At 40.0% G+C, this 18264-nt stretch overlaps 1 protein-coding gene and 1 long non-coding RNA gene across 2 annotated transcripts in view; one reads left to right on the forward strand and one right to left on the reverse strand.

The window, feature by feature from the left end:
- LOC125779588 (uncharacterized) overlaps positions 1 to 17403 on the reverse strand; it is a 39163-nt gene extending 21760 nt beyond the window's left edge. Inside the window, exon 1 of the long non-coding RNA XR_007423364.1 lies at positions 16602 to 17403. This is a non-coding gene — a long non-coding RNA (uncharacterized LOC125779588). The remainder of the gene's footprint in view (positions 1 to 16601) is intronic.
- Positions 1 to 18264, forward strand: part of LOC125779324 (uncharacterized) — a 210046-nt gene that overhangs the window by 130643 nt on the left and 61139 nt on the right. The window lies entirely within an intron of this gene.

Here is an 18264-nt window from a genome sequence, read left to right on the forward strand (position 1 = left end):
TTTATAAATATTTGGATGTATGGAATATTGTTTGTAACCGCTTTGTTGTGCTATTAAAACGGATTTTAAATTACAAATTTTATATTAGTATATAAAGGGTGATTTTTTAAGAGCTTGATAACTTTTTTTTAAAAAAAAACGCATAAAATTTGCAAAATCTCATCGGTTCTTTATTTGAAACGTTAGATTGGTTCATGACATTTACTTTTTGAAGATAATTTCATTTAAATGTTGACCGCGGCTGCGTCTTAGGTGGTCCATTCGGAAAGTCCAATTTTGGGCAACTTTTTCGAGCATTTCGGCCGGAATAGCCCGAATTTCTTCGGAAATGTTGTCTTCCAAAGCTGGAATAGTTGCTGGCTTATTTCTGTAGACTTTAGACTTGACGTAGCCCCACAAAAAATAGTCTAAAGGCGTTAAATCGCATGATCTTGGTGGCCAACTTACGGGTCCATTTCTTGAGATGAATTGTTGTCCGAAGTTTTCCCTCAAAATGGCCATAGAATCGCGAGCTGTGTGGCATGTAGCGCCATCTTGTTGAAACCACATGTCAACCAAGTTCAGTTCTTCCATTTTTGGCAACAAAAAGTTTGTTAGCATCGAACGATAGCGATCGCCATTCACCGTAACGTTGCGTCCAACAGCATCTTTGAAAAAATACGGTCCAATGATTCCACCAGCGTACAAACCACACCAAACAGTGCATTTTTCGGGATGCATGGGCAGTTCTTGAACGGCTTCTGGTTGCTCTTCACCCCAAATGCGGCAATTTTGCTTATTTACGTAGCCATTCAACCAGAAATGAGCCTCATCGCTGAACAAAATAAAGCGCGAAACACATTTCGAACCGAACACTGATTTTGGTAATAAAATTCAATGATTTGCAAGCGTTGCTCGTTAGTAAGTCTATTCATGATGAAATGTCAAAGCATACTGAGCATCTTTCTCTTTGACACCATGTCTGAAATCCCACGTGATCTGTCAAATACTAATGCATGAAAATCCTAACCTCAAAAAAATCACCCGTTAAAACCGTCTTTTTGTATACATATTGTATGCACATTATTAAGTATGGAAAATGAATTAAATACGCTCACTTGGTTAATTCAAGAGCTGTGTAGGTGTATATGTATATGCATGTGCATATGTTGCCTTTATGCCGTCTGCATTTTGTTCCTCTTCCTTTCTCCACTCCTTTTCTCCTTAAGGTTTGTAGCCGCTTCAAGTACATATTCTATTATTGGTTTTTAATATGTTGTAGCTATTTTTTATTCGCGACCGAATTTCGTGCCCGATTTATGTTTTGATCTTGGGTTCGGACGCGCGCGATTGCCTGTGTGTTTTTGTAGTCTTTTACATTACTTTTTGTTACTTATGTACATATTATGTGTGTTTTTGTTTTACTAATCGCGGGAGTTTGTTCGGTTTTTTGTTCGTGTTTTTGATGTTTGTAAAGTTTTGTATATCTTGTTTCTGTAAGTTTATGTTTTATCACGACAGTGTTTGTTACTTCATGTATGTATATTAGGGTGTGCCATTCTGAGGCAACCTTTTTTTTCAACTGAAAAACAGGCTCAAAACTTTCGAAAATGTTTACAAAAAAGTCACTCAAAAGATGAGCTCTCAATATTAATATTCAGAGGTGCCTATTTCAAATTTTCTGTTTTCCATATAAATTACATAGAAAATTGTGGTGGTTATTGTGCGGAGGTTTTATAAGTGCCCCAATGGCTGTCATTAGGGATGGTAAACTCGATCCCGATGCTACTCGAGAATCGAGTTTTCTCGTAAAATAATCGATTTTTCGAATGTCAAGAACCGATTTTTAATCGACTCCGACGACTGGAGATCGATTCCGAAAAATCGATTATTTTACGAGAAAACTCGATTTTGGAGTAGAATCAGAATCGAGTTTACCATCTCTACTGGCAGCTATCGGGGCACATATAAAACCTCCGCACAATAACCACCACAAACAAAATGATTTTTTTTCCTGTAATTAATATGGAAAACAGAAAATTTGAAATAGCCACCTCTTAATATTAACATTAAGAGCTCATCTTTTGAGTGACTTTTTTTTACACATTTTCGAAAGTTTTGAGCCTGTTTTTCAGTTAAAAAAAAAGGTTGCCTCAGAATGGCACACCCTAATGTATATATTTTTGCCTAGTCACCACACTTAATTTTTTGTTTTGTGTCTTAAGATTGAACATTTATTATTTTAGTCACTTCACCTCTTGTTTTTTTTTTAACTGTTTGGTAGCTTAGTCTTTTAAATGCACTTTCTGTTGATTTCGTTTTTGTTTACTTTTCTTCTTCTTTACTGGCGTAGACACCGCTTACGCGCTTATAGCCGAGTCAACAACAGCGCGCCAGTCGTTTCTTCTCTTCGCTACGTGGTGCCAATTGGATATTGCAAGCGAAGCCAGGCCCTCCTGCACTTGGTCCTTCCAACGGAGTGGAGGTCTTCCTCTTCCTCTGCTTCCCGCGACGGGTATATATACTTTCAGAGCTGGGGTGTTTTCATCCATCCGGACAACATGACCTAGCCAGCGTAGTGGCTGTCTTTTAATTCGCTGAACTATGCCAATGTCGTCGTATATCTCGTACAGCTCATCGCTCCATTGAATGCGATATTCGCCGTGGCCAATTCGCAAAGGACCATAAATCTTTCGCAAAACCTTTCTCTCGAAAACTCGTAACGTCGACTCATCGGTTGTTGTCATCGTACAAGCCTCTGCACCATATAGCAGGACAGAGCGACTTATAGAGTTTGGCTTTTGTTCGTCGAGGGAGGACTTTACTTTTCAATTGCCTACTCAGTCCGAAGTAGCACCTGTTGGCAAGAGTAATCCTGCGTGTGATGTCCAGGCTGACATTGTTGGTGGTGTTAATGCTGTTTCCTAAATAGACGCAATTATCTACAACTTCAAAGTAATGACAGTCAACAGTTACTTGAGTGCCAATTTGAGGACAGGAGATATTTCGTCTTGCCCTCGTTCGCTGCCAGACCCATTTGCGTTACTTCCTTGTTCAGTCTGGAGAAAGCAGAACTAACGGCGCGGGTGTTGAGGCCGATGATATCAATGTCATCGGAATGCGCCAGCAGCTGTACATTCTTATAAAAGATTGTACCTGCTCGATTAAGTTATGCGGCTCGAATAATTTTCTCCAGCAGCAGATTGAAGAAGTCGCACGATAGGGAGTCGCCTTGTCTGAAACCTCGTTTGGTATCGAACGGCTCGGAGAGGTCCTTCCCGATCCTGACGGAGCTCTTGGTATTGCCCAATGTCAGTTTACACAGCCGTATTAGTTTTGCGGGGATACCAAATTCAAACATCGCGGCATAAAGGCAGCTTCTTTTCGTGCTGTCGAAAGCAGCTTTGAAATCGACGAATAGGTGGTGCGTGTCAATTCTCATTTCACGGGTCTTTTCCAAAATTTGGCACATGGTCGGTTGTTGATTTTCCGGGTCTAAAGCCACACTGATAAGGTCCAATCAGTTTGTTCACGGTGAACTTTAATCTTTCACGCAATACGCTCAATAGAACCTTGTACGCGATGTTGAGGAGGCTTATCCCACGGTAGTTGGCGCAGATTGTGGGGTCTCCTTTTTTATGGATTGGGCATAGCACACTTAAATTCCAGTCGTTGGGCATGCTTTCATCCGACCATATTTTGCAAAGAAGCTGATGCATGCTCCTTATTAGTTCTTCGTCGCCGTGTTTGAATAGCTTGGCCGGCAATCCATCGGCCCCGCCGCTTTGTTGTTCTTCAGGCGGGTAATTGCTATTCGAACTTCTTCATGGTCGGGCAATGGAACGTCTGCTCCATCGTCATCGATTGGGGAATCTGGTTCGCCTTCTCCTGGCGTTGTACGTTCACTGCCATTCAGCAGGCTGGAGAAGTGTTCCTTCCATACTTTAAGTATGCTCTGGGCATTGGTGACTAGATCACTTCTGGGGGTTCTACAAAAGTATGCTTCGGTCTTGAACCTTCTGTAAGTCACCGCAGCCTTTCGTAGAATTTTCGAACATTACCCCTCTCGGCCAGCTTATCAACATCTTCGTACTCACGCACTTCGGCCTCTTTCTTTTTCTGTCTACAAATGCCTCGCTTCCTTTTCAACTCTCGGTATCTATCCCATCCCGCACGTGTTGTGGTCGATCGTAACGTTGCGAGGTAGACAGCCTGTTTTCTCTCCGCTGCGACACGGCACTCCTCGTCGTACCAGCTGTTCTTTTGCACTTTCCGAAAACCAATGGTTTCGGTTGCAGCTGTACGTAAAGAGTTTGAAATGCCGTCCCACAGTTCCCTTATACCGAGTTGTTGACGAGTGCTCTCAGAGAGCAGGAGTGCAAGCCGAGTAGAGAATCGTTCGGCTGTATGTTGTGATTGCAGCTTCTCGACGTCGAACCTCCTATGTGTTTGTTGGCGTGCGTTTTTTGCTGCACAGAGGCGGGTGCGAATCTTAGCTGCAACAAGATAGTGGTCCGAGTCGATGTTAGGACCTCGGAGCGCACGCACATCTAAAACACTGGAGACGTGTCTTCCGTCTATCACAACATGATCGATCTGGTTGGTTGTTTTTTGATCCGGAGACTGCCAGGTAGCTTGATGAATCTTCTTATGCTGGAATCTCGTACTACAGATAACCATATTTCGGGCCCCGGCGAAGTCGATCAGCCTCAACCCTTTGGGGATGTTTCCTCTTGGAAGCTGAATTTACCGACCGTAGTGCCAAAGATACCTTGTTTGCCCACCCTGGCGTTGAAGTCGCCAAGCACGATTTCGACATCGTGGCGGGGGCATCTCTCATAAGTGCGCTCCAAGCACTCATAAAATCCTTGGTCACATAGTCCTTCTCTTCCGTCGGGGCGTGGGCGCAAATCAGCGATATGTTGAAGAACCTCGCTTTGATGCGGATTGTGGCTAGACGTTCATTCGTAGGAGTGAATGATAGTACTTGGCGACGGAGTCTCCCTCCCACCACGAATCCCACACCAAACTTTAAATGGTCACTGTAGTAAATGCCACAAGGACCTACTCGTCTCTGTCCTTGTCCCGTCCATCGCATTTCTTGGATGGCGGTGATGTCAGCCTTTATTTTCACGAGGACATCAACCAACTGGGCAGCGGCACCTTCCCAATTAAGGGACCGAACATTCCAGGTGCATGCCCTCAAATCATAGTCAATAATTCGTTTGCCATGGTCGTCATCAAAAGGGGGGTCACTCATCCAAGGCTTGTTGTTTCCTTTCATTGGGGGTGTTTTTTTTCGTGGCGGGTTCCAAACCCAGCGCACAAGTAGGGAATATTTCGCCTTCTCACTTTAGCTCGCCTTCAAACGGATGTTCTTAGGCTACCCAGAAGATACTTGGACTCCGGTCTTTGACGGAAGTCGTGAGCTGCTTGAGACATATGTAAAAGGATCGTTTCTGGCCACTCCCAAGTGAATGGCGATCAGAGAACTTTCCTCACTTGCGTGAACTTCTACACATGACTCCATCCTCTTTTTTAATACGCTTTTATTAGCTTCACTTGTTTGTATGTATATATGTATGTATGTATGTATGTATGTATGTATGTGTGTATGTTTGTAACTTTTTAAGTGGTACTGAAACGTTAAATATTTGAGCTACACTGTAGGAAGGCGATAGTAAGTTTAAGCACCTCACCAAAAAGATGCGCTTAAAAGTATGCAACATTTATATAATACTAGTTTTAGTAACATTTAAATAGCATACTGATTTGGGCGTCGACCGTTCATGAAATGCAAGGTTGTACAGTAGAACATGAAGTAATTTATCTAGGCTCTCGACTGTTTGCTGCTGGACAAGCTTATGTAGCACTTAGTCGTTGTAGATCTTTGGACTGTATTCGCATTGAAGAACTGGACTGTTCAAAGTTGACAGGTAAAACCCAAAGTAACAGTGAAGCTTTAGAAGAAATGATTCGATTAAGAAGTAATAATTCGTAAAGTCGTCAATAGAACTTGGTCGCAAATAATGTAACAATTAGTCAATGAAAGGTTACGAGTAGATTTTAAATGCTGTCTAAGTATCGATTTACTGAACCAATACTACATGTCATAGTTCATATTTTAACAAATTTTGGGGTTTCTCACATCAAACTAAAAAATTAAAATTAAATATAGTTTAAAAAAACTAAAAAACACGCTTTTAAAGCATATTAAACTAAAAAGTGAAAAATAATTCTTTGTATAAACTAACAATAATAATGAAGGAAAATTTCCTGCATTATTGTGAGAAAAGCGTGGGGTGCTTTGTGACATATTTTTCATATATCGAGCATGCCACGTTTTCTCACAATAATGCAGGAAAATCCAACCAGCAACCGACGAGAACCGTAAGCCGAAAATACTCGGAGGCCGTGAGGAGCATCCGGATGGCAGTGTTGCCCCACAACTACCCGGCAGGTTGATGAAGAGATCGAGGACGAGGACCTGTCTTTCATCGAACCCATACTATAACCTCCAGCGCCGGCATAGAAGTTGCTCAAGTGAATCTACATCACGCATCGGCAGCGAGAGACCCCGCTCTTGTGTAGTCGTTAGAGCCGATATAGACTTTTTCCGTATTTTAGAGTTTCTAACGCAAGATCTTGTGGCGGTACAAGTGAAGGACAGGGAAGGTGGGAAGGTTCGGACTTCGTCCTCGCATCCGCCTACTTTCCGGGGGAGATGGCCACAGCACCCTACCAAAAACGCGCCCTTACGTTACTCAGGCTGGTGGAGTATTGCCTCAACACGACACTGCTGTCAAAAGAGCCCTCTTTGTCAGATCACAGGATCATTCGTTTTGCTCTGAGGGTAGAAGTCGAGAGCAGACCTACGACACGTAACCCTAGAAATACGAACTGGGGTATTTTCAAAGAGACCCTAAGCAATAACATATGCAGAGTGGGGCGGGCAGATGGTAGATCCACCACAGTTGGACTGGAGAGCAGACTGAGTGCCATAAACCAGTTCATTATGGACGCCTATCATTGTGCCTGTCCACTAAAAGCGACCACCAGTAAGCAAATCGGCCCCTGGTGGTCTAATAAACTCTCAGCTCTTAGACATATGGTACGAAGGCTGTTTAATAAGGCCAAGCGCACAGGCAGCTGGGAAGAATAAAAAAGGTACCTAGCAATCTACAATAAGGAGATCAGACTTGCTAAGACAAACAGTTTCAGGAAATTCTGTGACAGCGTCTCCTCGACCCCGGAGGCAGCTCGGCTGCACAAGGCGTTGTCGATAGGTAAGACGGACACAGTATTATCCCTAAGAAGACAGGACGGGACTTATACGACTAGTGCGGAGGAGAGGGACATTCCTACAAGCGCACTTCCCGGAGACGGTTCAAGCTGACCTAACTCCAGCATCGGTCACACGTAGGCCGGACCGGTCAGACTAGCTGACTGCAAGGAATTTTTTCACTGTGGACTCAGTCAGGTGGGCACTGGCCTCCTTTTCGAAGTATAAGTCACCGGGAGTGGACGGCGTCTTCCCGACCCTTTTGCAGCAAGGTATGGATATTCTCCTGCCACACCTGCTAAGGCTAATGAGGGACAGTCTGGCGATGTCGTATATCCATAAGCCATGGAGAATTGCAAGAGTAATCTTCATCCCCAAGGTGGGGAGAAGAGACTATTCACTGGCCAAATCATTCCGGCCTATAAGTCTCACATCCTTCATGCTAAAGGGGATGGAGAAAGTAATAGATAATCATATTAGATCAGAAGCGCTGAAGATCGCATGCCAGACAACACGCGTACAGAGAGGGTAGATCCACAAACGCTGCTCTGTACCAACTCACGTCTGAGCTGCAAGATTTGCTGGATAATGGCGAGGTTGCGATCTGCGCCTTCTTAGACATTGAGGGTGCCTTTGATAATGCGTCTCACACTTGCGTGATCAAGGCACTAGAAAGAAGGAATGTAACCACTCCGATATGCAGATGGATAAAAGCCCTTCTGCACACTAGGGTAGCGGAAACAACGGTGGGAGATAGCAAGATTCGTCTTGGTATCATTAGATGGCTGTATACCATGATAGTAAGGCTTATTGTAACCTATGGAGCGGTTGCCTGGGCCACCAGAGCAGCGCAGTCTTCGGTGATCCGGAGACTGTCAAAGCTGTAAAAGCCGTGCCTGTGTCTGTGCTTCGGAGGCAATGCGCACATGCCTCACGGTGGCACTGGAAGTCATACTGGAGCTCACACCGCTGCATCAGTTGTTAAAACAAGCAGCAAAACACACCATGCTGCTAATGTTAGCCGAAGGTTGCGGAAGAGGGAAGATAATGTCCCCTAGACAGATGGTCGTACTAGCGGAAAGCACGCCGCTAGCCCTCCTCCCAAAGGACGGCACCACGAAGAAAATAAACCTCAAAAAGAATATCAAAGTTACTCTAGGCAGCAAGCCGGAGTGGAGCGATTCCACGCTGGAAAGGCTGCTGGAAGATAGTACCATTCAGTAGTACACTGATGGCTCAAAAACACCGGAGGGTATTGGGGCAGACACTGCGGGACCGCGTACTAAGCTGTCCATACTAATGGGACGCTTCCAAGTCTCTTCCAGGCTGAAGTTTTTGCCATATGTCAGTACGCTGAAGTCAACCCCAGCCGCAACCAGCGCATAGCTATCTTCAGTGATAGTCAAGCGGCACTAAAGACGATCTCATCATATGAGACCAAATCGCTTTTAGTCGAGGAATGCATAGAAAGGCTAAACCGCCTGTCCTTGGGCAACCGGGTGCACCTAATTTGGGTGCCAGGGTACAAGGAAATAGAAGGAAACGAGAAGGCCGACGAACTGGCCCGCGCTGCGGCAGCGCCCAAGGTGATGGGACCAGAACCATACATAGCGGTAGGATCCCACACTTTTAAAGAACTGCTCCGCACGGAGGAGAGAGTGGAGAGAGAACGGCATTGCCAACAGGCAGCAAGTATGCGCCACGCCAAGCTGCTTCTAGGAGGGTACAATCTCTCCAGGATCAAGGAACTAATTCGCCTCCCCCGTGAAAAATTCCGTCTCCTCGTCGCGATCTACACACAGTGTTTGCCCCATTTCTTAACAATATAGCTGAAGAAGAAATTGTTAAGGAATTAAGCTCCCAAGGAGTTGTAGCAGCATACAAGTTTAAAAAAACTTTCGACGGTAACCTTCACCCCTCCGGAGTCGTGTTACTCACATTTAATCTTTACTATCTTCCCATTAAGATCAACATTGCTTGGTGCAAAGTTTTGGTTCGCCAGTATATACCACTCCCCATGCGCTGCAAATCTTGCCAGCTCCTTGAGCATACGAAAGACAATTGTAAACGGTCACCTCTTTGTGCAAATTGTTCCCTACCTCCCCATTCCCCATCCGACTGTGAACGCACTTTCTGTGCTACCGGGCACAGCCACATCCCTCCTCTTCCAAAGAATGTCCAAAATTTCTACAAGCCAAAGAGATAATAAAAATAAAAACGATAGACAAATGCTCAATGGGAGAAGCTATAAAAAAGCACAAACAACAACTAAATATATCAAATTCACCCAGCTACTCCTACGCCGGCATTGCACAGTGGTCGCCCCCATAGGCCAAAAATAAAAAAAATCATGTTAAAGTTTTCGCTAAAAATGCGCCAACACTGTCTCATAATAGCTCAAACTTTTTTAATGTGCCGTTATTTTTGTTTTGTTCCAGCTGTACTCTGCAAGAATAACTGTTTAACATAGAGCAAAACATTTTATTGGTTTTCAATGCGCTGCAGTGTAAGCAACGTGCAAGTGAGGCTTTAAAACAATTAAAAAAAAAAGATAAGACGAATAATGGAAGTATTTAATATTGTAAATAAAGGTATGAACTATTATATTTAATTATATTTATGTACTCAAAATGTTGTGTTAGTTTTTATTAATTAACTTAATTTATGTAATGTAAAATTGGGTTGTATTAAAAATGTATACGTAAACAAAATTTTCACTTAGACTTTTAGTTGTGAAGTTAATCGAAGTTAACGATCAAACTTATATCGGAATATAAGCCAATATTTACAGATGATACATAGAAAATTCTAGCTGCTAGTTTTTGCTAGCCGCTGCGTAACCTTGAAAAGAACAACGTGGTCTCGCCGCTTTTGAGCATTTTTTTCGTTTGTGTAACTGTGCTTTATGTGGTGTGTGTTGTTAATACCGTTCATTTGTTAATTTTCTTTTCTTAAGTTATTTATAATTTTTAATTATATTATTCTTTACTTTTTATATAGGAGCTTCTTACGAATGCGAAGTAAGCCGCATTTATATATAACGGGTGATTTTTTTGAGGTTAGGATTTTCATGCATTAGTATTTGACAGATCACGTGGGATTTCAGACATGGTGTCAAAGAGAAAGATGCTCAGTATGCTTTGACATTTCATCATGAATAGACTTACTAACGAGCAACGCTTGCAAATCATTGAATTTTATTACCAAAATCAGTGTTCGGTTCGAAATGTGTTTATCGACAAATTTTGTTCAGCGATGAGGCTCATTTCTGGTTGAATGGCTACGTAAATAAGCAAAATTGCCGCATTTGGGGTGAAGAGCAACCAGAAGCCGTTCAAGAACTGCCCATGCATCCCGAAAAATGCACTGTTTGGTGTGGTTTGTACGCTGGTGGAATCATTGGACCGTATTTTTTCAAAGATGCTGTTGGACGCAACGTTACGGTGAATGGCGATCGCTATCGTTCGATGCTAACAAACTTTTTGTTGCCAAAAATGGAAGAACTGAACTTGGTTGACATGTGGTTTCAACAAGATGGCGCTACATGCCACACAGCTCGCGATTCTATGGCCATTTTGAGGGAAAACTTCGGACAACAATTCATCTCAAGAAATGGACCCGTAAGTTGGCCACCAAGATCATGCGATTTAACGCCTTTAGACTATTTTTTGTGGGGCTACGTCAAGTCTAAAGTCTACAGAAATAAGCCAGCAACTATTCCAGCTTTGGAAGACAACATTTCCGAAGAAATTCGGGCTATTCCGGCCGAAATGCTCGAAAAAGTTGCCCAAAATTGGACTTTCCGAATGGACCACCTAAGACGCAGCCGCGGTCAACATTTAAATGAAATTATCTTCAAAAAGTAAATGTCATGAACCAATCTAACGTTTCAAATAAAGAACCGATGAGATTTTGCAAATTTTATGCGTTTTTTTTTAAAAAAAAGTTATCAAGCTCTTAAAAAATCACCCTTTATAATAAGTGGTGTTCCGTGAGAGAGAATGATGGCTATATAATGAAAGCGGAATATTTGGATCAATGGGAAAAACGCGTTAATTACTGCTGCAAGAGAATTGCAATATTTTGGAGTGACCGCAAACGATATAAAACATTCGTTTTGGAAAAGTATTCCGATTGGCTTTCGAAAAATGAATCGTTTTCATTCAATTCCGATCTACACACTTCACCTGAAAATAATATTGAACGTGGTCGTCACAAAATTAGTTTCTCTGAGTGTTCAAGCCGAACAAAGAGAAGACGGATTGCTGAGATTGCTGAGTTGGATGAGTCTGCTGCTGAATATTTGCGTTCTACTGCTGTTGTAGAAAAAATCTCGCCTGCAAGTGCTAATAAAATTATTTCGCTTATAATGGAAGCGAATTTAACAAAGCACCAATATATCCTCATTAGGGAGTTTGTTAATAGCAAAATTTCTACAGAGCTTTTTTGTAGCTATGATAATGTTTTAAAAGAAAAAATGAAATGTTATCCGGAAAACATTACTGTTAGTGAAGCACATGCAGAAGTGGAGCTTCATAGTTTATTGGACCGCACAACAAAGCGCATTATTGAGTTGCAGGATAATGTTACATGATGTTGTCGCCGATCCTGTTTGCAACCTAAAACTTATAGGGAAATGGGGTTTCGACGAAAGCTCTGGATACAGTGAATACAAGCAGAAAGTGGCGAACAATAGTTTGGAAGACAGCCACTTATTTGTCACGTCACATGTTCCTCTTGCCTTATTAGTAACTGAAGATGCTTCGAAAATTATATGGAAAAACCCACGACCAGCATCCACACGATACTGTCGACCTGTGCGGTTTCAATTTATAAAGGAATCAACTGAATTGAGTATCAAGGAGGAAAAATACTTTAAAGACAAAATTAAGAATCTTGTTCCGACGAAGATAACTGTAGGAGATAAAACAATAAGTGTTCAGCATTTTTTGCAGCTCACAATGGTTGATGGCAAAATTTGTAATGCCTTTACCCAAACATCGTCCTTAAAATGCTATAAATGCAACGCGAGGCCCACAGAGATGAACAATATTGAAAAAAGTTTAGAAAGGCAAGTTCATCAGGATCGATTTTTTTAATATTTTGTTCATTTGTCATACAGATTTGATGTACAAGTCTGGCAAGTTCGAAGCGCCGAAGAAAAACAAAAAGTTATTGAAAGGAAAAGAAAAATTCAAACAGAATTTCGCTTAAAAATGGGATTGATTGTCGATAAGCTGAAGATTGGTGGATGTGGGACATCGAATGATGGAAACACTGCCAGACAATTCTTCAGTAATCCTGGGTTATCTTCGGAAATTACAGGCCTAGATAAAGACCTTATTGAAAGATGTGCAACAATATTGCAAGCACTCTGTTCAGGATACAAAATTAATGTTGAAAAATTTAGGACATTTGCATTCCAAATAGCCTTTGATTTAACAAGGACATATTCATGGTATTACCTTCCGCCTACTGTTCATAAGATTTTAATTCATGGACCATCCATAATTGGAAACGTTCTGTTGTCGATTGGGGAATTGTCGGAGGAAGCTGCTGAGTCAAGAAATAAGGACATAAAAAAATTTCGTATGCAGCATACAAGGAAAATTTCTCGAGTAGCAACAAATGAAGACCTACTCAATCGTCTACTCCTTTCATCGGATCCTTTCATAACGGGACAACGAAAGATACCACCTAAAATGAAGTCAATTTTAAATAAATATGTGTATGATCTTTTAGAATAATATATTGTACAATAATATGCTTAGTACTTGTTAAAATTACAAACAAATTCATTGTTCTGTGATATGGGGACTTACGAGCAGGGTGTGTAACTTAAGGAGTGAGTTGAATGTGAACGATATTTTATATTTATTTATATTTTTATAGAATTTCGGAAAAAATTTAGAATTTTTATCTCCACTAGAAGTATTTTTGGCCGCTCGCTCCATACAAGCCCGACCACTGTGCATTGCATCGAGCGCAAATACTAGCAACACAAATATAATAATGACAGCAGCTACAACAAACAGTAAAAGCTCTCCCACTTACTCACAGAGCATTAAAAACTCAAATAGTATCAACAACAAAAACTACGATGAAGCAATCATAGATACGAGTATTGAAAATTCCAATTCCTCTTCCAATCAAATTGCCCCCATTGAACAAATTAATTATTCTGACTCCCATATAGTTAAATCAAACAAAACAGCAAAAGCAAACGATAATATTCCCACAACACAAAATACTAACAAACACAACTTAACTTTTAAATCTCCGACTTCCGAATACCAACTTAATCTCACTGATCGTATCGAGACAGACACTAACTACAATAGCAATCATTTCTCTTCATCCAATTCACATTCCTCTTCCCCACAATTCCAGTCACTCTTCCAACCTCTCCCATCACTCTCCCAAGTATTAGCTGCTACTACATATAAACCAGAATACGTCTGATAACGAAATGGGATAAAAAGAAAAACAACAACTAATAAATACATATTTGCCTCTCCTTTTACTTTGATTAAGTTTTATGACGTTAAAAATTCTCCAGTGGAATATAAACGGGTATTCCAACAACTATCACGAGCTGCAATTGCTTATCAAAGAGAAAAGCCTAGACGTAATATGTATGCAAGAGACACATATCCCACTAACACCAATATCCAATCCCTTTTATCCCAAACAGTACTTAGGCTATTTCTCTAACTTAAATAACATCCAAACAAACAAACAAGGTGTTGGTATCCTAATAAAAAGATACATTCCACATGAAGTCATAAATATAACTTCATCTCTATCAACCATAGCACTAAAATTAAATCTGAACTTGCCATTTGGTATAGCAAGTACATACATCCAACCCAGCAAGTTTTCAGTGAAACCGACTTAAGAAACTTATTTCAGCAATTACCCACCCCCATTTTGTTGACTGGCGACTTTAATGCCTGGAACCATCTCTGGGGCTCACAAAAATCTAATGCCAGAGGTTCAATAATTGAAAATTTCATATTAAATCATCACTTGGTGTTACTAAATAATGGAGCCCCTACTCATTTTTCAACCCATTCAACATTAACTCACGTCGACTTGTCTTTAGCTTCCCCTCAACTTTCTCCCAGAATTAAATGGGATATTTCCACTGATCTGAAAGGCAGCGACCATTTCCCCATCTCTATCACTGTTCAAACCAACCTCCACCCTATCCAATATAACCACCGCCCCATATTCAAAACAGACTTCGCTAAGTGGGATGTATTTCAAGCAGAGATCACAAAAAATATAAAAAGCTCGCCAATCGACAATATCAATCAAGAAAGTGCCTCTATTACCAAAATCATACGCTCTGCAGCCAACAAATCGTTACCCCAATCTAAAAAGAAGCTTGCTAAGGACTTTCCAATTTGGTGGAACGCCGATCTTAAATATCTTCGTGACCAGAAAAATAAATATTGGAAGGTTTTCAAAAATTCTATGTCCGACACTAACCTTACCAACTACAAAAAGTCTAACGCGTGTTTTAAAAGAGCGGTTAAGGCTGCAAAGAGGAGAAGTTTCGAAGCTTTTACCTCACAAATTAATCCTTCTTAAACCCCAAAAAGGATTTGGTCTGACATAAAACGTGTAACTGGCATTCCCCACACTCTTGTCACAGCTATTCAAACAAATAATAAAGTCCTGACCAACTCTGAAGAAATCGCTGATACATTCGCTCAACTTTGGGCTCGATACTCCAACGATGACAATTTTTCAGTTTCGAGTTCGAGTAAATAATATATTTTCTAATGTAAATTCCCTTAAAAAGGGTATACCAAAAGGCTCCCCGCTCTCTGTAATTTTATTTATTATTGCTTTTGATAAACTTACCGACATTTGTTTAAATATTAAGAACATTAAGCTAACTTTGTACGCGGATGACGCTATTATTTATACTAATTTAAAAGACCCACTAAAAATTAACGAAGCTTTTCAAAAAATACTTTTAGAATTTAAAAAATGGGGTGCCCACACCGGAGCATCTATCTCCATTTCAAAATGTAAATTACTACATATTTGCAAAAAGAAAAATTGTAATTATCCTCAACTTATATTTGATAACACTGCAATAGAATCTGTTAATAACTTAAAAATCTTAGGAATTTTTTTTGACAACAAATTCAATTTTAAAAACCAATGCCTTAGTCTTCGAAAAAACCTTTTCAAAAGGCTCAATATAATTAAATACTTATCTAGTAAGCGTTCATTTATACATACAAATACTCTAATTAATATTACAAGAGCTATAATACTCTCTAAAGTCGATTATGGCTTACCGATTTATGAATGGTGTGCCAATACAAATATAAAGCAATTGGAGGCTCCATACCATGCTGCGATTCACCGTAGCATAAATGCGTTTCCTACATCACCAGTAAAAAGCATCTTGGGTGAAAGTGGTCTACCATCAATAAAACTGCTAAATTCGCCGAACGCTGATCTTCATAAAATGCTTAGAAAAGCCGCAAGATACAAAAAAAATTCCAGCTTAAGTCCACGCTTCAACGCTGCCTTGGGTATGGCACAGCCATAAACATACTTCTACCATCCAAGACGAGCAAAATCAACATTCAACCGGAATGGCTAATAAACGAAGTCACTATAGATACCTCATTGCATAATTTCAAAAAATTGAACACCAATAATACCACCTTCCAACAAAATTTTCTTGAAATCGCTAACGAATACAAGTGTAAAAAATTTTCGGCTATTTATACTGATGGCTCCAAAGCAACAAATACAGCTTTCGGAGTTACAACATCCAATAGGACAATCATTACCGGCGGAATTCTTCCTTCTCATTCATCTGTTTTCACTGCCGAGGCTTTTGCCATCCACAAAGCTTTAGAATATACCACCCGACAAAAAGGCAAGTTCGTAATCTGCTCTGACAGCTTTTCTTGTTTAAATACAATCCGTAATATACGCAATAACTATACAATAATATCAAAAATTCGAGACATATGCATCAAAAACAAACGAAAAATAGCTTTGTCTGGGTACCAGGCCACGTCGGAATTGCTGGGAACGAGCATGCAGACAATGCCGCAAAGTACTTTGAATCAGCACCGACTCTTCTCCATGAGTTACATGACGAAAATGATCTTAGAAAACTGTTACAAAAGCATGTACAGGAAAGAAGACGCGCGGACTGGAGAAATTTCCAACACCCGTATAAAAACTTCAACCCACTTCGAAATAAAATGTACTACCCTAGCAATATATTCCGACTGCAAGCAACCGTATTTACACGTTTAAGAATCGGCCATACACAAATCACACATCAGCACCTACTCACCGGAAATCCTAAGTCATCTTGCCCCTTCTGCTCCAACACACTATCCGTGGATCACATCTTACGCACCTGTCCAGCTTTAGAGAGTATTAGGCATAAACACTTTATTTCTGCTCAATATCAAACACTGTTAAAACCAGGGTTGGGCATAGTGCACTAAAAAATAAATGCAATAAGGTTTCACTAGCACTACTTCTTCAGTGGTAGTTAAACAGCAAAATTCACTATCACTGAAAATTTAGCTTAAAAAAAAATTTTAACTTAAAACACCATCTTTTGAAAATCAGGGTTGGGCATTTTTGCACTACCACTAATTTGCACCACTTAGTGATAGTGAAAAACAAATTGCACTACCACTAAACCTTTAGTGATAGTGAAAAACAAATTGCACTACCACTAAATATTTAGTGATAGTGAAAAACAAATTGCAATACCACTAAATATTTAGTGATAGTGAAAAAAAATGCACTATCACTAAACCTTTACTTTACAGCCATCCATAAGTGCTAGTACATCATTTCTCGAATTCGATGACGAGTCCACAGGTATTCGATTTAAAGAAACCAACCTGCGAAATTTTTGTAAATAACTTCCTTTTTCAGATGAAAATCAATGTATACAAGGCGGAGCTGTAGCAACCGAAGTAACTTTGTACTTGAATGACGCTGATAGAAGCATTGATGCTTTGCACCGCTTTCCTATTATAAAAAAAAAAATTTTAAATACAACACACCTCTTCCTTCCTCTACGCCAGTGGAAAGACTTTTTTCCTTTGCTGGAATTGTCAATCGATCCACAAGGCAAAATCTCACCGACCGTAATTTTGAAATGTTGGTATTAAAAAAAGCACATAAAAAAGGAATTATGTTTTCCTAATTTTGGTGCGGCATAATTAGAAGTCTCTACTCAAATATATGGTTTATTTTGAATACATTGCCTCATACTGCTTCAGCTTATACATATATGTACATACATAATCTTATTTTTATTCTTCAAGAAACAGTGTTATGTTACTGAAAAATGTTTATTATCACTAAGGGTTTTCACTATCACTAAAGATTTTCACTATCACTAAATATTTAGTGGTAGTGCAATTTGTTTTTCACTATCACTAAAGGTTTAGTGGTAGTGCATTTTTTTTCACTATCACTAAATTTTCAGTGATAGTGAATTTTGCTGTTTAACTACCACTGAAGAAGTAGTGCTAGTGAAACCTTATTGCATTTATTTTTTAGTGCACTATGCCCAACCCTGTTGAAAATATTACATGTATTTATAATTTTCTAGTAGAATGTAACATACATAATATGATATAATATAGATTTGTTATAATATCGGAGTCGATAGCCAAAGCTGCTCGCACTTCTCCTTATCATTAGGTTTAATAGCCTGTATATTTTTCCTAATAAATGTAATAATAATAATATTATGTTCGACAATGAAAAATCATTTAACTCCAGTCCAATCACATTCATGCTGATTAATCAATTCAATATAGAGATCCACAAAGCTCTACCCTATAAAAGCTGTTCGAACGGTCAAGATGAGAGATTTCACCTTACTCTTACCGAAATAATACGTTTCCTCAAAACAGAAAATACGCATGAATCGTTTGAGGAACTCCTAGATAATAATAATTGAATACAACAACTCAATCCAATCTACA

Source organism: Bactrocera dorsalis, chromosome 6 (assembly GCF_023373825.1).
Source record: "Bactrocera dorsalis isolate Fly_Bdor chromosome 6, ASM2337382v1, whole genome shotgun sequence".
Classification (NCBI taxonomy): domain Eukaryota; kingdom Metazoa; phylum Arthropoda; class Insecta; order Diptera; family Tephritidae; genus Bactrocera; species Bactrocera dorsalis.